Source organism: Chelmon rostratus, chromosome 22, assembly GCF_017976325.1.
Source record: "Chelmon rostratus isolate fCheRos1 chromosome 22, fCheRos1.pri, whole genome shotgun sequence".
NCBI lineage: Eukaryota > Metazoa > Chordata > Actinopteri > Chaetodontiformes > Chaetodontidae > Chelmon > Chelmon rostratus.
Window position 1 is genome coordinate 5,799,217 of NC_055679.1, and position 24,594 is coordinate 5,823,810.

Sequence of the window (24,594 nt, forward strand, 5' to 3'; positions counted from 1 at the left end):
TCGGCAAGAACATTCGCTGAAGAGCATTTGCTCCGCTTACGAAACATTTCCAGCAGAAATGGGAACTGCGGCAGAGCCGTGACCGAGCCAGAACGCAACACGGCCGGATGCGACAGACATCAGGCGTTATTGTCCAGCGTCAGTCAGTGGCTGAGCTCACTTCAGGCTGAATGAGAGTAAATCCCAGCAGCAAGGTTCTTGAAGAACAGCCTTCCCAGAAGCGCAAAGGCTGTTAAAACATCGTATTGATGCACATGGCTTTGGAGTGAGATGATCTACAATCACATATGGGTGCAATGTTCCTCATGGTTTTTGTAGTGTTCACTAAACTCCTTATTAAGTCAAAAGCAGCCCTGAAACTAAACCTAACTAAATTTACCACAAGTGTTTCAGAATCAGAGCATTTTGCCTGCCTGATTTTCGTTAAATTGCTCAGATTTTGATGATTTGGTCATTTTTCCTTGATGCTAGATGGTAGTAGGCTACATACACTACATTTTAATTGTGTTTATTACGTGGGGTTTGATTTTGGAAATTGATTCTGTATGTCGTTCCTATGTCTGATTTCCTGCCTGGATATCAAAAATACACTGGGGGCATATTCTCCATTCTCCTTCTGGGATGCTCCTGAAATGCACTGTGGCGCTGGTGGAATCACAAGTATTGTGCAGAATCAGCTCCGGTGCCCGGTGGATAAATAGACTAAAGGGAATTTTAACCTTCACCTTGACCCCTGACCATAAACTCCTCTATTAAAGAAGTGAAGGCTGTGTGTGAATAAGGACATTAAACTTCATTGAAGCATACCAGAACCACCAAGCAATCGTTTTTCTATCCTTGTGAGGTCATGCGCTTCTCACAAGAAAGGCAAAACAACAACCTGCAGTCATGAGCAGCTTCCAGCAGTGGACGGCCACGTACAGGGAGGTGACAAAGGCACAATGTGCATTTCGTGGCCCCACAACACTGAATTCTAAAACTGCAAAAACAAGCCATAAAAATTCCAGAGGGCGCACTGAAATCCTCGCTGGGCACCCTTCCTCTCCCCCTCCTTCTCCCTCTCCATCCCTCTCTTCCTCCCTCTCTCAATCTGCTCTCCCCCTCTCCTATTTCTGTCTATTGTCAGTACAAAGCATCCCATTCAGGCCCCGACGACTTCTCTTACGGCAGGCAGTGGTAGGCTTAACGAACAATGGCCGCACGGAAACAAAAGGCAGTTTATTAGGCTGGAGAGTGACAGAGAAACAGACTGAGAGAGATAGAGAGAGAGAGAGAGGAAGACAGAGAGAGAGAGTGGCACTCTGCGTTCCATTGTGGCTGGACTCACATCTGGTGGCCATGTGTGACCAGAGCAGCAGGGCTAATGATGGGCTTCCTGAGGCCAGCTCAATTAGGCCAGGCCTCACCGGACTCCCAGAGAGAGAGGCAGAAAGAGAGATGCCTATCGACATGCTGGTTCGCTATTTGTGTGCGTTTGTGTATACGAGTCAATCTGCACTAAATACAGTCGTCCCACTGCTTGGATGTGTGTGTCGTATGTCTGCAAATGCGTTTTTAGGCATCCGTGTGCACGCAAACGCCCAGCGACACACTCCTGAGCAATGTCCCCCTTATTCTTCGGCCAAACGACGCCTCCCCTGAAGGCACGTACACAGGCACGCATAAACACACACCCTCCTCCTGAGCGGGCTAAAACTAACTAACAAGCCGTAAAGCCATTAACGGTTAGGGCGCTGCTTTGATGGCCCGACACAAGATTTCCAACACACTTAAAACTACGCAGGGGGGAGAACAAAAATGACGAGAGCCTGCAACCGTGTCCTCAGGCATGTGTGTCCATGTCTGTGTGATGTCTGGTGTGTGTGTGTGTTTCGTGGTGTACGAGCGAGCGCCAAATCAGATGGGTTCCTGTGACAGTACCATCCCTTATTATTCCTGCCTCGCAAACTGTTCACCCCAGAAGACACTGACTGAAAAATACAAACCTAATAAACAGCGAAGAAAAGCCTGTCTGTCTGCGATAATAAAAGGCTTTATTGGAGAAATTTGATGCCAATTCTTCTCATACTCGCGTGTTACTGGTCAGATGTGTATAATTAGTATTGCATAAGCAATTGCACAAACAGGAACTGGGTTCATTTGAGGCTTTCAGTTCGAGGACATAACCACACAAATATTAGGTGAATGCTTCAGACATTATGCTAGCCAATGTCTTGTAGCGGTGACATGCTTTGAAAAGACGCGATTTCCACTCACGTCCTTATTTTTGGGTAACCGACTGTAGAAAGCAAAATTCCCACAAGGGCAGATTGTAATTGATGAATTATCCCAAAAAGCCTTCAACTAACACACTGAGCTAAAATCAGCAGTGCCCCAGATACACAAAGACTTGAAATTTTGCCTCTTTGATTTAGAAAAAGTAAGTGACACAAAGAAGGAAGATGTCTTGTATCTGCAAAACGGAAAATAAGCTAGACACAAAAATATACCAAAAATGTCTGAAACTATCAGGAAATCAAATTGATTTGATTTAGCATAATCATGAGACCTCATTTTCTTTATAAAAACAAACAAAAAAAAAATGTAATGGAGCTTTTGCACACTACAGTTTTTGCAGATTCACAATTTATCCAACTCGCTGAATGCATTGCAATGAGAGCATGGTGAAACTTTGACAGGGGTCAAACTCAAGTCCAGTCTTTGGCTGACCGTGCAAAGTTATCCCAGATCATCACAGAGAAATCCTACCTACAAATCATAGAAAAAAAGATGCTCGTTCTAACTCCAGAACTTGCCTGAGAATCAGCATGTTTTTAAGTTTCCTTCAGCATCAAAGAAATGAGTGACAGTCTGAAGATCCATGGGTGCACTGCAAAGAGGAACACCTGATCACTAGTTCAGCTTACTTTAAATAGTGTCACTTTGCCAAGGTCTGAACAAATATAGGCTGAAAAAAAGGGTTCAAGTTACGTGTACAGCTAATTAACTGATTCCATGGCAACATTACACTTCCTGTTTTCATCCCCCGAAGCATTAAAGTCCACAGTGTCAGACTTTGACCTGGTGGTGTACTGTATGATAAATAGCTGACGGAACCACCATGACGTCACTCATTCATTTGTGGACTATTGTTTTGAGTTTGGCATCATGGCTGTCAGCATCTTGTTTTTTGGGAGCCAGAAGTGGTGGAGCTGGGGAGGAAACAAACTGCCACTCTTCTGTCCTCATTGGATCTGACTGAGAGTGACTGTCAGTCACAAGGTAGCCACGCCCGCTCAGGAATACCCTGCTTTATTGTCTATTTTACTCACAATTTACAAAAAGAACCGCGTGCTTTATTGAATAAGACTTGAAACTAGTGATTCAGACAACAAACTCATTGGGACAATGTTTACTGAGGCATCCGATCAAATAAGAAGTCAGGGCATTTTCTCATAAGCTTACATACAATCGGACTTCTTCTGCAGCCGGGGGAGTCGCCCCCTGCTGGCCATTAGAAAGAATGGAGGTTTACGGCTTGTCCGCATTGGCTTCACTTTTCAGACTCCCAAGCTCCATCCATTTATTTTACTGTCTATGGTCAGGATCAGGAATCTTTGTCGCATGCCACTCTCCATCTCTCACCACATTTCCTGTTCATACTCTGTACGCTACAGTCAATGTGGTAATAAAGGCGCAAATTACCCAAACTTGTTAAAAAAAAAGCAAATGTGAACTGTTGATTTGTGACAGAACACAAACTCTTGTTTCGTGTATAATAGTCAGTGCAGTGATAGCAACGCACCCATCCGTCATTCTGACCTCCATAACCTAATGTTCCACCTCACTAGATATAGAACGCTGCTACACTTCTTCCTGTAATGGTACTCAATGCTGGAACTGGATTTAAATCACGAGGTGCAGATTTTTCCAGAATGAATATACTGTAATTCCTGAAATACTGGGATGAGCCTTTTTAAGGTAGAATTTGTCACTGACTTAGTGTCATTTTATATTAGATTTTTTTCCTGGCTTGCATCATCATTTTTTGTTTTTTCATCTACAGTGGCCCTAAAGAAGTGTATTGGAAGAGATTCTCAGCATAAAGCAGCAGCTGATGATCTTTTGATCAGACTGGGGTAAAAAAAAACAACCCTGAACTGTTGAAGCTGAAAATGGTTAGACGGCAGCAGCTGCAGGGAAAGTGCGACAACAGACTGTGAGCACACAAGTGAAACACATAATCTTACCTGTGTAACCTGTCTGTAACTGTCTGTGTGTGTGTCTGAGAGCGAGCCAGGGAGCCTGAGAGGAAAGACCGGGTTTGGTCAATGACGATGAACTGAGTCTAGAAACACTCAATCTAACCTCTGCCCAAACCACCCTCACTTTCTCTCTCTCTCGAGCAGTAAATCAATGGTAGTCAACGGGAGCGTTCGATCCCCATCAGTTTTCACTTGCTTCTTTTGTGCGGCTTTACAGATGGTTTCCGTGGTTACGTGAGCACCCTCTGCGGAGGGGAAGTGGTTCTCGTGCTGGAGAATCACAGGTTTCAGTCAGACCATCACCGGCTCATGGAGACACCATCAAAGTTGATTACAGAGTGTCTAACTGACTCCTGCCGTCCAAACTCAGACATTATCAGGTAAGGCAATTCTTCTTTTAGTTAATTGTTGGTGATGAGCTCGACGCTCTAAGATAATGACGCCATCAACTCTGCTTACTGTGCTGTAAAAAATAATGGTCAACTTTCTTATGCAACGTGTTTTAACTCAAGATATTAATCACAGCAAAACTGACTTTATTTAAAGGATACATGACTCTGCTTGGCCATGATACATTGAAAGTAAATGAAAATAACTGATTTGGGTTAAAAAAAAATGTTGACAGAGCAAACAGCAGTAAAGCTGAAACCATTTGCTGACTGATCAATATGCTGACCAACCGAAAAAAAAATAATTTTCAGCTATGCCAGTGGAATGGCTCTAGGGACGGCAATGCTGGTCTGTTGGCCAAGCATTGCTAGGAAATTTTGCACGGACATTCATGTTTCCCAGAAGACAATTCCTACTTACTTTGGTGATCCCCGAACTTTTGACATGAATTTTTGTTTAACGAGGTTGAGATTTGAGGCTCTGAGTGAAATTTCTCAGCAACTTGTCATCTGGCGCAATCATCAGGTCAAAATCTTATTTTGCCAAATATTTTAGGTTACTACCAAAGATCTGCAAAACCAGTGAAATCCCAATCTGGCTCAGCGGCGCTTAATGTTAAGTAGAAACTAGCAAAGGGCAACATGCTAAAACCCTCACCTAACATCGTGAACATGGTAAACATCACACCCGCTTGGCATCGGCATGTTTACATGGCGACATAGCATTCAACTCAAAGCACTGCTGTACTTTAATCATAACCACACAAAGTCGCTAGCATAGCTGTCACTCTTTTTTTAGCGAACCTTTTAAATTTGATAATAAATCTTTTAAATTGCAGATATGACAACATTTAAAAGTATGTGATTTGGTCAGTGTTTGCCATAATGCACCAATTAGTACATTACATACAAATACAGACACAGACACAGACACAGACACACACACACACACACAGTAGCAGAGCAGCTTTTGTTGGTCATCAAGGACAAAGTGTACCACCTGTTACAAGGCTACAGCAGCAAACCACTGGCCCTTCTCCCCTCAGTCGCTGTCTCCGTCTCTACAGGAAATGAGCGGGCAAAGAAACAGACAGGGATAATTACAGACCAAACAATAGCTGTCATTTCTCTCTACATCGACCTCCTTGCCTTGCTCTCCGAGCAGCACAACCCGGTTTACTGTAATGCGCGTCCGCTCGGTGGACAGCCTGATCCAAAGCATGCCGGTGTAGCTTCATACATCCATTTACTCTATCTATCCCACTCCTCTCTCCCTTTGCTTCCACAGAACAAAGCATGTTAACCTTGAGCTGCAAAACAGCTTTCTGCTGGCGTCTGAGGAGATATTAGGACGGTGATTAAGTGAGATTGATGGTGCTTTAATTCCCTGACAAAAATAATGGCTCCTTCCTGTTGTTTAATCTTCAATCTTCATTACATGGGGGAGACTCAAGAGAGTATGGTTTTTAGCCAAAAGAAGGCCGTGCTAACAAAGGACACCATCAAGGATGGTGTATTTACATGTTTAATCAACATGAATTATAATTGAAAGTCCAAAGAATGTTTGGGAATGCATCAAACTGTGGGCTGAAAAAAAGGCCGTCTAGAAATTTGAAGGTAATTCTTTTAGATTTTTCGTTTTTTTTTTTTTCTTCTTCTTCTATTTTGGAATTCAGAGCATCTGACTGCAATTTAGCCGCGGCATAATGAGGAACACAATCACGAAACTGTTGTCTGCGTATTACTGTTGTGATTTTTATTTTGCTGATGATTTACACAGACTTATGGATTTAGCCTCTTCTCATGACCTTGGAGCGGCGGAAACCCTTTCAAAAGTCATTTTTTCAAAAGAATGAAGAAAAATTAGAAAATAAAAGTTGTTTTTTCACAACTCAGACAAAGTTAGGTTTGAGAGACAGAAAGACAGCTGCCATTTACATTTTCCCCAGAAGGTTCAGGACTTGTTTGAGAGAAGCTGGACAACAAAGTTTGAGCACTGTTATGACAACTGATCTATAACCTCCCTATTGTAGCATGAGAAAGACCACGACATAACATAACATAAGGTTACATAAGGTAACATAAGGTTCCCCTCCCGTGAAAAATAAAAATGGGTTTTTAAGGGGCACAGGTTAGATTCTTTCTCTTGTGGTGGATGGAGTGTCCTTGAGCAAACCGATGAACCCCTACCATTTTCCAGAGGCGCTGTTCCAAAGCTGACCCCGCACACTGACCTCCCGGTGGAGAGCAGTGAACGAACATAAAATTCCTCCTTTGGGTGATCAATACCGTGAGGGAAAAAAAAGGCGATAGATGCAGGCTGGGCTATTTGCTCCTACAGTACAGGGAGGTCAGAACACAGGGTCAGCTGAAGAGCGGCACTCTCGCAGCTGACAGGGATTCAGTGTCTTGCTCAAGGACACTTCAGCAGGGAGGACGCATGCCGGGATGCGGCCGGGTTCCTGCGGTACAGTCAATGGCGGAGTCCTCGTTCACCGCAACGCCTCGCCGGTTGCAAAGAATTAGAATAAGCAATTTGAATTAAATACTGAAGTGCACGATAAACAAGATGCGGTGTTGGACTGTAAGCCATTTGTGAGATACAAGGTTTTGTTCAAAAGCTCATTTGAGATTACATGAAAGCAAATCAAACAAATATATCAACAGCCAGCGTGCACACAGAACCTCAAAACAGCAGCAGAAACAAAAGTTAACTTTAAAAAAAGTTGTACTCTATTTGTCGTACTTACAATTTAAAAAAAAAGCCAAAAGACAGTAAATGCAGTGTCTTCTCCAAGTTAAGTGCCTTAAAGAAAAACTGGTAAAGCTATAATATTTCCATTCCTGTAAACCCGTCCCCTTTGTTTCTGTTTCCTATATTTTTCTTTAAGTGACATTCAGCCAGTTTTCTATGGCCGCCTAATGATTGGCTGCAGATGGACTGCCAATGCAGCAAACAGCGCATGCAGATGAAAGGGGTCCCGCCGTGTCATTTCGACACCGTATCTGTGCATCTATAAGCAGGCCTGTTTGTGTCCGTGTGTGGGTGTGTGTGGGTGTGTGTGTGTGTGTGTGTGTGCATAAATACACATGTGATCAATTGACTCTAGCCTCGTCTATAGTCATCCCTCTGTACAATAGGGGCTATAGCAGTAACAGAAACAGTCCTTTTAATCTAGTGCATCTTTCGCGGTGTCTCAGTCTGATGTCCGACTGCACAAAGAAAGGTCAGGAGGGCTCGGTTCGGGTGGGTGGAACAAACAACTGGGATTTTGCTCTCTCTCTCTCTCTATCTATCTATCTCTCTCTCTCTTAGTGAGGTCTCAAGGTCTGCTTTGGTGTACAGTTACAGTCAGTTTACTCGCCATCAAAGCAAATCCAAACGTCGAAGTTCTCTAATAGAGTTATGTGTGTGTGTGCTCCATGTTTTGGTGCAGAAAAAAAAGGGAATGATGGTAGGTGGGGGTGGGCTGGGGGCTGGTGTCCTAATAACTGAACTGCACTGGGAGAAAGTTGACCAACTCCCTTAAAAAGTTCATCCCATCTGTCATTCTCCTACATCCTCTCTCTGTTTCTTCTTTCTCCATTTATCTGGCCTATCTGCAGTCCCTATCTGTGATAACAGCTGCAAGTCTGAATGTGTAATAATAATTTCTGCTCCCAAATTCGGCCCACAGCTAAACCCATGCCTACCAAATAGCGCTGCACACTGCCTAATCTAGCTCATCCTCCTGAGTTCAATACAGTTTATCAGCGAGAGACAAAGAGGGGGAAAGAGAAAATAGGGAATTGAAGGAGAACAGAGTAAGAGGAGAAGGAGGGAGCAGGAAAGGGGTCAGCAGAGGTAGAAAAGAAGAGATGAATGCAGGCCCTGTTCCTTCCCACTGTCTCAAACAAGGCCTGGGTAAACAGGAAGTACAGCTGCACTCTCTGTCTCTGTCCCTGTGACTCTCCGTCTTTTTCACTTTCATTCAGCTCCTGCACCTCCCTTCTTAGCTTGTCCAAAAATACACTGCATTCCACTCGGAACACGGTTCCACTGTCCTTATTTGCTACACTAACCTGCGAGAACAAGAGTGGACAAAAGGTAATGGGAAAAGAAGAGAAAGAGCATGAAGTGAGATGCACAAACAAACAATTTGACAAATGTCGTGTAGAATATCCCGCTGCTTTCTCGTCACACAGCGAAGTGTCATGATAGTTAGCAATCTGGACACGCAGTTCCCCTCAGTGGGCCCTAATCCCCCTATTTCTTTAAGAGAGAGAGGGAGCAGAGCGCAGGAGAAAGGAGGCATTGTGGCTCGAGACAGTGCAGTAAAAAGAGGAGCGTACAGTACCAAATTGAGGTCGCGGCAAGACAATGGCTGCCCTTCACTGGCTCATTCACACACGGTCTCCACACAGCTCTATCAAACGCCTCTTTCTTTTCTTCTTCCCCTCCTCTGTTCTGTTCTTTCTCTTTCTTTCTCTCACGTCCGCCTTTCTTCTCCTCATCACAGAGGGACGGGGGATAATGAAAGCCCAGCTCACCCAGGCTGCTCTGGGGCCCGTTTCAGAGGAGAGGAGCTCTCTCTCGCTCTTCTCGATGGGCACCTTCTCGTCTTCTGTTGTTGATGCTATATCATCTAATTCAGAGCGGTTCTTAGTGTCATGTCTTTCATACAGGACAGTTGGGTGTCTTGGAAGCTGGGTCATCATTTTTCAAGCTTAACTGAAATTTAAATTTCGAAAATCTGAAAATGTAAATTAGTTTATTTCATTTTTCTGCAGCAACAGTAAACCCTAAATTGGTGTTCTTTAGGGGGAGTGGACTTTTGGTTCTGACACTGTTTTGGTTGGGGAAACATCTGTGGGTGGGCACTAATATCACTTCAGATTTTCAGAAGAAAAATGGCTCTCAAGTACAAACAGCACAAAGGGTTGTGTTGGTGGGGGTGTGATGCCTCAGGTACCAGTGAATAATGAACAGTAACAGATTAATGAATTTGAAGGCTTATCAGATGCCAAAATACTACACAAGACAGGATTTTACAGCTCTGGAAAGTTATCACGATGGCCTTAGTCACATCTGTGACTTGGTTATTCCCTACCTTTCTCTGCGACTCTGTCTCAGACGTTACTCTGTGCTGTGTTTTGAATTGCAGGACTTTTTGTTGCCATGAGTTTTGACAGCATTGTCATTTGGCATCTGGACCCTGGAAAGAGAGGCTGCCAACACCAGGCAGACCCCCTCCTTTCTGATGATGAACACAGCACTGAGTGTGTGGGAGCTGCTGCTGACTTACAGGTACGGGCACAAGATAATTGCAAAGTGAAGTCTAGTGGGAATCAGTTAATGTTAGCAAGTTGGATTACCTAGCTTCAAGGAAAGGTGAAGCTAGGTAGCTTAGCAAGATAGCTTCCACATGCTTTACAAACATAAAAAGAGCAGTGAACCAATTTAGCATTGCAATTGCTTAACATTGACTCTGAATGATCAAATGATCTAAATCAGTGCACCAGAACGAGAGATATCGGCTTTTGTATTCCACACATCCTTATTCCATCTCAAAACCTTTGTGTCCACATTACCCACAATGCAACCCGACCACTGAAAGTTCTGTCAGACTGTCAGGTGTGTTATGGTAGCAGTGGCTTATATAGCCCCCAGCTGCTAGCCTCGAGCAGAGCTGAGGAACAGGCTACAGAGTTCTTGTAAATATCCAGCCTAAGGTTTCACGCTAACACGCTGTTTTCATAAAGATGTTTAAAAACCATTAAAACTCTTTTGAAAATGAATGGACTTGACTCGTAGCACTACCGTCATTGACTATCGCCAGTTCATATTTCCTCCTAGATTTGAAATATCTGTTTAACTTCAATTTGAAATGTACACACAAATATAGATACGCCAAATATATTCTTTTCTCTTTTCTTCACAAACGTCATTTTCGTACTGTGGTCACACCTATTCAGACCAGCTGCTACGAAAGACAGCATCGTTCCAGTACAGAGCTACCTCTGTTTTTACAAAGCATACACAAATGTCTCATTCATTACGCATCATATGGACTGCATTTTGAGAAGAAAAGACCGTGAACAGAAAAAATTGTTCCCCTCGCTGCCAGTGAATGGGCCTGTAGAATTCACTGTTTCGCACACAGACAAAAATCTGAGAATTCCTCTGCACAGAAACAAGTTAATAAGTGAGGAGGGTAAAAGCACCTTCGGGCTACTTGGGTCACAAAGGCTGATGATCCACGAACTTAATTTGGCTTGGCAAACCTAATCGTTCAAAACTGATGGAATATGGAGTCTGCTGGACGCCTTTAACCGGTTTATTGCGAGACAAGGGAGAAACAGGGCTTGGCATTGTTATTCAAACTGCAGAAAAATTGTTGTCTTCCAATCGCATTTAAGCAGAAGGATGTCAATTGCCCACAGGGTTGAGCGCGTGATGATGCAAAGGTGACCATTATTGCCCCACTAGAAAAGATTGCTCTGATGTTCTTTTGATGGTCAAGTGCTCTTCAGTGGAAGGCAATCATATCTCACTGCACACACATTCAATGGTGTACCGAGTTAAACCTGTGCAAACACGTACACAAATACAGACACAGGAACCTGCAGATACTGACACATATGTCATCCCTGGAGTCAACTGGAGAGGAAAACAGATATGCGAGAGAATATATTCGGATCACAGAATGTACAGAGTGACTACTAATAAGAGGAGAGCCTGGAACAGACCACAAGACTAATGTCAAAGACCTCACCTTATTGGTTATCTGTGTGATATAACTGGTAGTTATTTACACCACAGTTATATTGGAGTTGTCACACAGCAACACACTGGCAAATCCTTTGTATGTCTACAGAAAATTACCGCACAACCACATCCTGGACTGTTTGTTAACAAAAAGTTCAGTTGGAACGATTGAGCATTTTACAGGCAAGTTTTTTCTTGTTTTTTATAACTCAAGCTCGCAACACGAATTTGTCCCAAAGGGCTTTAAAATCTGTACAAGATATGACTCATTCTTCCTTAGCGGGTGCTCAGGCTGAAAACAGCCCTGCATTAATATAATGAAGAGGGCTGCGTCGGGGACTGGTGAGACCTGACCGTGGATCCAGGAAGTCCAGTTTGAATGATCTCAAAAGCTGAGCCTGGCTCAAGTGTTCTGCTGTGCCTTTTTGCCGTCAGTCTGAGCCTCAGTCCACCAAGTTTTTTTTTAATCATTCCAGCAGGATACTAGTATAAACTACGTGGTACAAATTACAGTTTCATGTAAATGATTGGCCTTAGGCCTCTCTATCACTGAAAATAGTAGATCTATCCAGGATTCATGAAAAATATTTATTCTGGATTTACTGAGCACATGGGAAGAAAAAAACAAATAAAAATAACTAGCATAAGTTACATCTCTCCATAACTGAATGATATAACATGCTAGTCCATTTTTCTGTACATTTACCATGCACCATGCAACAAATGTTTGTTCATAGCTTTTTAAGATTTTTTGGGGGATGTTTTTGCCCTCATTCAAAACATGCAGGACATGCGAGGCAAGAGCAACAGGCGCGACACGCAACAAAGCTCCACGGCCACAATCAAACCAGGATGTTGCAATAACTCGCCACGCGCCTTGGTCCGCTGCGACATGGGGACACCTAAATTCTCTTTGAGCACAGAATACTCTGCCACACAGGAAGCATTTTATGTTTTCAAGTTATTTGGGATATGTAGCAATTATGTTTTTAATATACCATAACAAAACTTGAACATAGTCATTACAAAACACTACACAAAACACCCTTGCTAATCTTCAAATGCTGTAATAATAGTTTTGTCATAGTTAGGGTAATGTGACTCCAAAATTTTGGAGGAAGTTTGCCACCAGAAATTCCCCAAACTATGATTCTTCCCTTAAACACATAATCCTTTTGCAGAAAAAGGTCTTAGTTTAGGCCATTATATAAACAGACGCCTCACCCTGTGCTCAACTTTAATGCCAACAATCATTTTGTCAGAAAAAGTTTTTTTTTCAATGGTGAACAAATGAAAAAAAATTGTACACGCTCCTTACTTTTGAAATCAGGTTTGACAGCTGCTGATGTGAAGCCACGTGAAGGTTGGTATTAAGTGGGAGAAAACGGGCAAGAATGATGTGTGGTTATTTTACTGTCACGTCACTGCCGTTTCGCACTGCTGTTCGAACAGCACGTACAACCTGGAATCGTCAGACAGGAAACGGGGCGAACACAAGGCCGTTAAGTGACAGGTAGGAAAAAAACAGACAACAGGTGGATGGACGGGCAAACACGGCGACTAATGGAGCTGATTGTGGATGTGGTCAGAGAGGTGACGCTCCGAGGCCCACGGGGAACAGACAGCAGGCCTGACCTCCTAATCTTACATACAGCACAGCCACTCTCATGCTGTAATTACCTGTCACACTGTGAGCCGGCGTGTGTTTGTGTGTGCTTTGGAGGAAGGGGTGTGGTAGGAGACAGCACTTGCACTTGACCCAACGTGCAAACCAACCCTGTGTTTCCCATAAATGACATGAAAAAAGCATCGGCGACCGCGCACACCTTCCTGAGACCCTGACTCCCCTGGCCCTCTCCCTTTCTGGCTCCCAGTAATTACCTGTGGGCCTACGGCGGGGTGGGAACCATTGTGTGCTGGCTGCGTAGCACTGAGGGAGATGTGGGATTGATGCGCACTCAGTGACCTCTCTGATTGGGGTTAACAGCAGCCTCATTTGCATGAGGAGATGGGGCTTTCATTAGCTACAGTAGCAAGACCTCAGGTGCAGAACACATACATCTGCGCGCATGAACACACACACGACACACAGAGAGGGTAAATTATTTAACCTTTCAAAAGACACAAGGTTCTCTTGTTTGTTTTGTTTTGTTTTGTTTTTTTGGTGTGTTTAAAAAGTATCATCACATTTGTCATCATGGCTGAACTTTAACAAGCTAAAATATCCCCGAAAAAGTCTGCATAAGTAGAGTTTTATGTTTGAGGGCGACAAGTTTAGACAGCTACAATAGGCCATTCCACATCTGTTTTCCAGTGTAAAGTGTGCATGGATGGTTTCAGAGGAAAGTAAGAAGCTGGTATTGTGTCCTGGAGAAAGGTACAGCGACATAAATGTCTGTGTATTGTTCACAGCCAGGAAAAAAACCCACAGAGAACCATTTTTAACTTCTTGAGATCCAGCATTAGAGCACAACTCACATTTTTCAAATGGTCAGGGATGTGTCCGTCATCACACTGAACCCTTGCCTGTGAATGCTTTGCACACCCACACAGATACGACTGTTAAACGGCATAAAGCCATTATAGGATTAAGACTCAAAAACGCTAGCCTAAATTGTCTGTTTTTAGGACGAACTCAACCTAAGTTGACATTTCTGCTGGATCTATGCTGTAAATAAGTAGTTAACTTGACTTGACACCTGATGATGTTGCCTCAAGACTCTGATTACCAGCATATGTTAATTGATGTCTATGTTGGAAAAAAGGGTGACACTGGCTATGCATCAAAATAGGCAGCCTCCTCATTCATATCAATGGAAGGTTGGAAAGCACAAAATAGTGCAGAGATACAGTCGGACCGGTAACACAAAACGTCCCCTTGGTCAGCTGTCTGAGTTGCCTTTTTAAAAGGGAAGTTTCTTTATAATACGATAAAATACACTCTGCACACACAGAGAGGGCATGTCTATATGCAACTGAAGACAGCTCAGTGCAGATATGAAATAGACACGCAATGAAGTGGACACTTCACTCAGTGACACCTACATGCTCTCTCTCTCTCTCTCTCACACACACACACACACACACATCGCACACATAGTCACACACACTGTCCTGCCCTGTCATGTATAATTCAGCGTGTGGCCGGGCGGGCAGATGCCTCATCCCCAGGGGGTCCCATCATGCCTTTGCTAGGATGAAACATTTAACAGCACAGGACAAAATGGAACACGCTCAATGAATAAACAGGAAGGGTTTCTGGAAGAGCACACACACACACACGCACACACACACACACAAACACATCACATTCACAGCCCTGCTATCACATGGTTGCTTTATAACAAATATAGCCTTTCCAATATGTCCGCACATACATAGCTGAATTAAAATTTCTCAAGATTTAAAAGAGAAACTATTGTGTGAAGTTTTTTTTTTTTTTTTGCTTAAACTCATATTTGAAACACACAGCGTGACATCTGTGCATCTTGGCCTATGCTTTGTACAAAACCATCTTTTATCATCATGACCTCCAAGCCCCAGTGCACACAAACACTTTCACAGACTCACACACACGCACATGCAAGGGCGAAGAGAAACACTGGTTCTCCTTTTAAGGCTTTGAACACAAATGGCCACTTGGCTGTACACACACACACACACACACACACACACACACACACGCACACACCAGAAGTGGGTCGTTAAATGAGTCACCCAACAACTGTAAGAGCGCTTTTACTGCAGTCTAAGTGAATAACTGTGGAGAAACGACAATATGGCCGCATAATATCAATATCATGCTCCATATTCAGCACATGATGGGGCAAAGAAGAGGAAGCAGTGCGTGCGTGCGTGTGTGTGTGAACGCATGCCTGTGCTTGATGGAGCAAAGAGGAAGAAGCTCTGTAAGTGTGAGCAGATGCTGGTGCTTGGACGGTGTGTGTGTGTGAGAGAGAGAGAGAGAGAAAGAGGGAGCCCAAGGAGGCCTGGAGCGAGGCCAGGCTGGCTCCAGACTGTGAATATTAATGTGCTTTAACCTTGACACAGGAGGAGCTGCTGGTGTAGGTGGAGGAGCCTCCTCTGATGACATCAGACAAGAAGACAGGGACTCCTGCCTGATGTAACACACTGAGGCATGACTCCTCATTACACCTTTGCTCTCCCCTTGTCTCCTTTCCTCTACCCTAGCTTTGTCTCCTAACGCCAACGTCCACTAGCCTCCCTCACCTCCCATCTTCTCCACAATTCTGTCCTCCTTCCTCTAATCTAGCCCATAATCTCCACCCTTCTCATCTCTTCGTCCTGTCCTCTGCAATCAATCTCTCCTTTCCTGCTACCTCCTGTCTACTCCTCACGCCTCACGTCCCCCACCCTTCGTCTCTCTTCTCTTTTCCACCAGCCTTCTTCCCCCTCTCCTCAGCTCCTCCTTTCCTTAGTGTTTTTCTCCACCTCCATCTACCCCACTACCCACCACCACCGCTCTACTCTTCTGTTCTCCACTCACCTCTTTCCTCTCATCTAGCCCTCCATCCCCGCCACTCTCTTTCGATCCTCTTTTTTCCCTCCTCCTATGTTCAAGCTCTTCTCCCACACCTTTCTCCGTCTTCTACTCCTCCACCCTCCTTCCTTTGATGTCATCAAACCCTGTTGCCTTATACCTCATGGCCTCCACCTCCATGTGTGTCTCCTCCTCTTATCATCCAGTCTTCTTCTTTCAGTCTCTTTCTTCACCTGGTTTTATGTCCTCCACCCCTTCTTCTCTCCTCTCATTTCCTTTATACCCTTGCACTCTTCCTTTCTCTCTCCAATTCTTCTCCTCCTCCACCCCCCTCTTATCCTCTCCCTCACCTCCCACCACCTCTTTTTCTCCTCCTCTCTCTCCTACAATTGCCTCTCTTTCCACTTCTCTAGTCAAACCTCGTCTCCTCCTCACACCTCAGGTCTTTTTCTCCTCCACCTCTTGTCCTCCCCTCTCCCCTTGTCTATCATTATTGCAATTCACCTCCCATTCCTCTCCCTCCTTTGTGAGTGTATATGATTCTGGCTGTACAAGTAACATCCACCCTCCACATACCCCCCTCATCCTCTCTCTCTCCCTCTTTCAGCTCACTGCCAGGCTACCACAGCCCAAACTGTTCAGCTGCAACTGTTCCAAGCCCAATAATTACAGCTTGTCAGAAAGAATTAATTTTCTCATTTCTCATAAAGACGTGTAAAAAATTACCATGTTATTATAACGCAGCCACTCTCTGGAGGCACCAACGAAAACCAAATTTAATTTCGGAAATTCTTCCCTCGCACATTAAATTAAACACATAAATAAGAGTTTAGGAATTGGGGGGAGGTTGTCGGGTGTGGGGGGGGAGCATATGTTCGTTAGACCGGCCCCAGCTCTGGGTAATGGCCGACGTAATGTTTTGATGGGCCCGGCTATTGGTAAGCACCAATACATTTGCATGATCACCGCCGCGGCAGGCAAGCGAGCTGCCAATTAGCTCTCTTACAGCTCTGGACAGGGCTGGGAGAGAGAGGACAGGGGATCTGTTCGGCATAAGAAACACACAGCAAGATATGGAACTGAGCTAATTAACCACCAAGAATGGAGAACAGCATACGCACTGCAGGGAGATTCTCTACTCGATGTTTGGCTGTTCACGGAGCATCTCGTAAGGTTAAGAAAATGACTTACAGTAGAGCAAGGCTTTGGGTTCAATGGTGCAAATCCAAAAAACTCAGCAGCAGACTGAAGCAGGAAGATGCAATAAAATCTCCAATTTGTGTTTATTACTTTGCGTTACAATTCTATTAATGCTCTTTTTGCTTTGCTCATTTTATTCTGTCAAGGCTCAATAGGCAATTGCTTAGGTTATGAGTGCAGTGAGTGGGCACTAATCGAAATAACTCCACAGCAAACTGGATTAACTTTTACCACAGAAGTGCTCTTCCTCACTGAAACACCATGATGAACCTGACAGGACGAATTCTCTTCATGCTGCAAACACAATCAAAGCTATTGATTTCTGCCAACTGCACGGCTCCTCGTGGATGGGTGGCTCACTGGTTTGTGGCACCCTCGACCCTATCGCTTCCTCTTCCGCCTCCTTCAAAAACACGCCGGCAATCAGATAACCAACATGTAACAGCAGCAAGTGACAAAAAAGTAATAATGATGGTAACACTGATAATAAAAATAATACAGTACAGTACAACTTAAGAGTACAAATATAGAGAGCAAAGACAGATGAATAAATAGAGTGAAAAAAAGAACAAGAAAAACATAACACATCCTAACTTCCACCCTGCAAACACACAAAAACACACACACCTTCACCTGGCTGACACACCTGAAATACAAACAGACTCAACAGGAAAAGAGGAGGAGAAACCAAACAAGGAAAGTAAAATTAAGTAGTACCTGACCCAGTGTTGTCACATTATAAAATGGATTTAGAGATGTGTGATGGTTTTGGAGGGCACAGAAAAATGATGCTGTCCTTGCGATGGGGGTGTCAGATCGGCAAACACTTCTGCGTGTCGTTCTTGATGACAAACGACATATTTTGTTGTTTAATTTGAAGGACTTGCGGTGTTTTCCTCTTCTACAGTGAGTGCTTGCTTTAGATTTGTCCACAGCTCCCGAAACAGTGTCAGAGAGCAGCTCCTGCACGTGGTCTGAATAAGCATATACGCACACTGCCGACAGTGTGCACACACCCACAGTGTGCAGCAGGGACCATGCTGAGCCTGTAATCCACGCATCTATGAGGTGCAGCTGACTGAATTAACGGCTAAACTTCCTTATGATCACAGTTAGCATGACTAAGATCATGACTATAGGAACATCTTGTATGTTACAATTTGTATGTTATGTTTTTATTGGGATTGGCAATTTACTGCTATTGGTATTACATGCTAACATCATCTAATTTTCCAATCCCACTCTCATCCACAAATCAGAGCCAATAGGAACAAAATTTTAGAAAAGTGAAAGCTTCTGGTGATTGAGCTTTGTTGATTCATGGAATGATAACAAGTGATGACATCAGTTGCAGCTTAACAAACACGGAAGCAGAACACTCAAACAGTGAATTCACAGACATTATAAGAATGTGACGAAACTGGTGCAGAAGAGCAGCCCTTCTCCCTCTGATGGGGAACTCCCACGACGAAACAAACTCACCCAAACGCAAATGAACGGGGTGTCCCCTCCAACTCGCTGGCACAGTGAGGACAGGGACTTTCCCTGCCCGCAGCGCAACACACACACACACACACAGAAAAAGGTCACCCCTGGTTGACACACACACGCAGTGGGCAGAGTCACGGCTGGTCTGACAGGGTTGCGACAAAGACTCATACATCCATACACAAACACAATATCTCACACACAAACATGCATTCACTCACTCTCACACACACACACACTCTCAGGCTGTGGTCAGCGTTACCAGTGCCAGTTAAATCTCTTCAGCAGAGCAGTGATGAGGCCGCAATCTGTGATCATGACACTGCCTTGACATGCACTGTCTGGACTCCGACACAAACACACACACAAAGAGCAGGCAGGCGGTGTCAGCTGCGCCTCTATTTCACGGTCATTTGTCTTGTATCTGGGTTTGCTACTGCCGCCCTCCTCTGACTCCAGGCTTCGTTCTCCGCAAAGCACTTGTCCACCGCTTTCTGTCATCACTGCCGAGCACGCCACGAGAGAGTTTTTCACTGATGCGCCGCAACATTTACAGAAACCCACCAGTCAAATTCATTTCTTAGCAAAGTTTTTAAATGAGCAGCCAAACTTCCCAAGAAAGAAACATGTGACTGCAGAAGTCAAAATATACCAGTCTGGCTACTAGTAAACTACGTGCAAGCTCGGAAAGATTCAATATGTCTGAATGCACAAAAATCTATCCATGCTCTTTAATTGTGCTGTCTGTATTATCAATTTGTTGTGGTTGGTACGTTCCACGAGTCATTTTGTCAACATTACTTGATTGTGGCTGACAGAAGGCTTTGCAGCATGCAGCTTTTCTCATTCTGCATTGCATTGTCTCTGGTCCACAGCACTGGCGTCACTGCACAAAAAGTAAAAAAATATCCTTCCAGAAAAAAAGCATTACAAGGTTTAGCTGCCTCAGAGAAGGTGATTTGCTACTGTAACAGGAAAGAAGCAATCATCCCATTAATAACATTAAAAGTGAGGGCAGTGGAGCCAGAGGTCTTGCGTCATGTTTTATTTTGTCATTCTATCCAAGCTGAAGATGGAACCGTCTGTGTATGTAACGCAGACAGTGACAGGACAGTAGGAGATAAGTTGGAGCACTTACCAGTTACTGGATGCAGCAACCTGAAGAGAACAATGCGACGTAATCAGCTCCTCCGTCCACTGAGCCCCCTCACTCCTGAGCACAAAGCAGAACAAAAGACCGCTAATAAATAGTAATATTTGTGTCATTTGAATGCAGATAGCCAAATGTGCATTACTGTGCGGCTAGAAAGAGTAAGTTTAACAGGAGTAGAGAAGGATGAAGAGAGTTAAAAAGAGAAATACAGAGCGAAAAGGCGAGACAGCTCTAAAAAGCGTGATAAATGTTTTTCTTGGTTCAATTTTCTATAACTCTTTATCTTAGATTTTTATGTCAAACAATTCTACCCTCAAATTTAGGGTGTACTGGATGTATATGTTTATTTTTCAGGAAACCATTCTGATCTTTAGCTGCTTTTAAACATTTTGATCTAACTTTTGCAGGCAGGTTAAATTAGAATACATGCAGCTGTAGACCCTACATACCTTGGAAATCTGAGTGTGTGTTGTAAGGTGCGCTGTGTGTCACAGAGTGTGCAAACGCTTCGGTGCATGAAATCTTGAGGTAAGAGAGATTGAAAGGAGATAATCGGGCACATCAAGACACAAAAAGTGAGAGGGAGTGAAAGAATGAAAAAGCTGAGGGCAGATTAACTCATTCTACTTACAGATCCTCTCCTCTCTTCATCCCTTCATTCCTCCTCCTTTTCCTCTCCCCTACCCACCCCCACTGCTTCCTACATTCCTCCCACCCTCACCCCCTTCATACCAGAATTCTTCCATCTATAAATATCAACAAGAGGGACTATAGAAGTACATACACACACACTGTAAACACACACACTAGTCTAAACCAATGAGCACAGTGGCGTATTGTGCCAGCAGAGCCAATACACACTTCCACGGCCATTACTCCCCATGGAAACAGGCGAGTGTGTTCGCACACACATGTGATGTTGACGTTGTACCCGCACAGTGGCTGCCTTAGACAATAAGCTATTTCAGGGCCAAATCGCTGACAAAAATCCATTTTTCCACCCCACTAAAAAAGATCAGGAATGAGGGAGGGAGAAAGAGCAGGATAGAGAGAAAAGCTGAAATCAAATAAACAGTGGCGTACATCTCTCTTAAGCTGGATTTATCTCTGTATTTTGTCATCATTCTAATTTATTCCCCAACCTGCTTACAATTACTGCCTTTTCAAAACTCATATCGCCGGCTTGTTGTTGTTCTCGGAGAGATTGCGTGGTATCTGCCAGTGAATGAGCGGGGGACTTGCATAAGGTGGAAAAGCTCCTAGTGTACTTTTGTAGATTATCCACTTGATACCGATTCATTTTCTCTCTCACTTGTCACAGTTTTGTAAAGGAGGCGATGTAGGACAAACATGCAAACGCACACAAAAACACACACACGCATGCACGCACGCGCGCACGCAGACACACACGGTACTGTAGAGTGTAGAGGAAGGGAGTGGGCTCATCATCTTTAGTTGTGATTACAACACTTGGCAAGCTCTCCCCTGCCTGTTTGCCTGCCTATTGCCTTACAAATGGATTAGTAAGCCCTGTTCCATTTGTGTGTGTAGCTTCTCTGAGATTTAGGCTGACTTACAAATAACACCAATCAGATTTGGGAGCAACCGTTGTGTAGTCTTTTCCGGGGGAATATTGGACGATGTGATTTAGGGACAACGCTACAGTGCCGGTCGTAAACACTTAGTTCGGAAAACCTTGGGACTCGTGTGTGTGTGTGTGTGTGTGTGTGTGTGTGTGTGTGTGCTGTTGTGAAGATTTTACGCGTCTCATAATAAGGAAGTCTGACTGCAACTTTTGGAGTCAGTCGGTGGTTAATCCATGGGAGGCCTGCTCGCTCATCCCTAGTTTACATGTAATACAGAAGAGGACAAGCCTGATCTGAGGAAGAGAGAAAAGGAGGTATTTAAGACAGGGAAGGCAGGGTACAGATGTAGAACACTTTGTTTCACTGAGAAACATGATGAGTGTGTTATAAGAGGGGAAAAAACAGGAAAGTTCATCCCAAAAGTGCAACTCTTAATACATCCAGACCTGTCAACCCTCCTGTTTTCACATGGATTTTCCTGTATTTTACCCTTCTCTCCCACTGTCCTCCTCTTCATATATTCTACCATTAGTCTCCCATGTTTTGAACTTGTCTAAACATGGGAGACTAATGGCAGTATGTAGAAAACTAGCTGTCACATCTTGTGACAACAAATCATTCACTCAAACGGCACCCGTCAATAAAAGAAGAATCAGAAGAAGAAGAAGAGTACCTGCCAAAAAGTTTCTCACCAAATGGGAGGAGGCTTACCCGTACTTCATGAGGTGCAACGTCGGTCAGAGTCATGCTTTTTCTAAAATATGCCACACAGATTTTAGTGCATCACACTGAGAGAAAAGCGATGAGCCAGCATGACCAATCTGCCAAGCATAAGCGCACCCAAGAGGCGCAGGAACCTGCTCCGCCAATGGCTGCATTTCTACCATCTCTGCCGCCCATTTTCATTATCATCGTCTCCGACCGATCGTCTCGCTTGCCAGTAGCCTCCCTCAAAATCATGACTGGGTCATAATGTGTAAGAGGTGCGTGCATATCCTTTGAGTAATACATAAATAAACTAAGTGCTGGACATTGGTAAGATTGGTTGGACGGCCCAGAGCGGGATGCTGGAAAATGTCCCTTATTTTCAAATCCCAATGTTGACAGGTATGATCCTATGTCTGGTAGGTGTATATTACCAATGTTTAGGTTTTGGATTGGTTTGTTTTTCTTACTGGTGCAGATAACTGGCCTTTGGCCCCATTTACTTTCTCTCTTCCCCTCTTCGTTTGATAGCTGCATTTTCCTGATGCTTTCATGAGACAGGGAAAAGGAGGGCTTATTGCAGTATACTTCAGTGTTATAACTAAAGCTGCCGTTGTCACAGGGGAAAGACTGGGCAAGTCGTGTACAGGTTGTTTCCACACAGATCACTTACTGATGTAGTTACACTTGGGAGGAGTGAATTCTACATCTGCGTCTTGGAGTATTCTCGAGAGAAAAATGACATAACATTGTCTATTTGTATCCGTTGATGTATAACAAGTACTTCTGGATAGTGATGGCTTACTCTATTCTGGACTCTCATATCCTTTAGCACTGTAAAGATGGTTAACAGTTGCAAGATAAATTCTTAACAGCACAAACTAAGTTGCCTTTATGGCCAACTGGTTGCACTGATTCCATTGAAATGAATCGATCTGGTTCGTTTCTCCAGTAAATGCTGGTGAGAACCCTTTGAGAGGATGGTGGGAATTGATCCCATTAAAATGAATTGATTTGGTTGTTTTCTCCCGTAACTTCTGGTGTAAGCCCGTAAAGAGGAGGTTGGGGTGGAGCGATTCATACAAAGCTTGTGACTTTGACCCCGGAGACTGTGGTTTGCCTCCATTTTCCTTTGATCTTTGCCTAACGTAGCAAAACTTACGCAAACCTTCACTTACAGCAGAGGCAGATAAAATGCTTGCCTGAGTCAAATTCAGAATGTAATCTGGGAGGCACACAATGCCCTACTTTTCAATATATTATCACAGAGGTGTTGGCCTCAATATTACAAAAACATATGGATGTAGAATAACTGCACAGTGAAGAACATCCCTTTAAAAACAGTAAACTTTTAATTTTTATCTTTCTTCGTTGGCTAATTCAGGTCAGTAATGTAACATGCTATGAGTGCCTTGCTCCAGAGCACCATGGCTGGTACCTATCTGGTCACAAACTACCCTATATTGTTTATTAATACATTATTAAAACAAATGAGAGCAACAATTTTAGCATAAAAGGAACAAGGAGTGTTGGGTATATGGGAAAAGTGAGTGTGCGTCCTCTGTGTGTGTGTGTGTGTGTGTGTGTGTGTGTGTGTGTGTGTGTGTGTGTATACACATATGTGTTTCCCCCGACCCGAGAGTACAGTTTGTGTGAATAAAGCTCTAAGCTGAGCTTCCATTAAGCCCCTTTCAACACAATGCCCTTCTCTCTCACAAACTCTGTCTGATGGAAATCTGCTTTTGTTGCCGCAGTTCAATGTCCCTGCTATCTCCTGATGGAAGGAGAGAGAAAGGAAGGTCTGAATGGGCCTCTATAGTTTTATGTTCCAGACGGTTCACGCACACACATTTGCCAAATCACACACACTCCTTGCTCCTCTACAATGAAATCAATGCTCTCAGTTTTCCTCTCTGTGCACAGCATCTCCCAGTGCCAAAGGCTTCTTGTGATCAAACACCACATCATGTTCTGCAATTTCTGATACTGATGCTAACACAGTTCAGCTTTTGTACTCTGGTGTGGCTGTTCATTCACATTGTATTCAGTTGTAACAAAGGATGCCTTTTTGATGGGTGTTTTCTTTTTTGGGTGGAAATTTCTTATTTTCTGTAACGATTGCTGTCTCTTTTTTCTTGCTGTCATTTTGCGTTGCTGATCACATACTCCCATATTTGCTATCGGGTATGACATCCCTGTACCGTGCAGTAGCATTGTCTTTTCAAAACAAAATCAAACTGTAAAGTCGTGTATTGTGAGCCTTATATCAGCAATGCCAAGCATTAAAAATGTCAAGACAATGAAAAGACTCCAAAGATACAGACTCGTGTTTGCAGTGATTTTATAGCAGACACTCCACAAAAGTTCTAATCTTTTTTGCAAACTGTGAAAACAAGCAGAAAGACAATTCTAACATAATCTGCTCACATTTAACTTTAGATTTTGATTGCCTGTTGTGTTATTTGGCGCCACAATCTCTCCCCTGTCTGTGTGGGCATGTTTGTGTGTGCTGGGGTTGAGTGGGTTACACAAGTGAACATATGTCAGGAAATATGTCTGGTTTGGTTTGGATGGGAGCGC

General features: G+C 43.8%; 1 protein-coding gene across 7 annotated transcripts in view; it reads right to left on the minus strand.

Moving 5' to 3' along the window:
• Positions 1–24,594, minus strand: part of sox5 (SRY-box transcription factor 5) — a 233,655-nt gene that overhangs the window by 126,972 nt on the left and 82,089 nt on the right. For all 7 annotated transcript variants that reach the window (XM_041963553.1, XM_041963552.1, XM_041963551.1 and 4 more), the window contains one exon: positions 19,709–19,783. The gene's annotated coding sequence lies outside the window, so the exon portion shown is untranslated. The remainder of the gene's footprint in view (positions 1–19,708; positions 19,784–24,594) is intronic.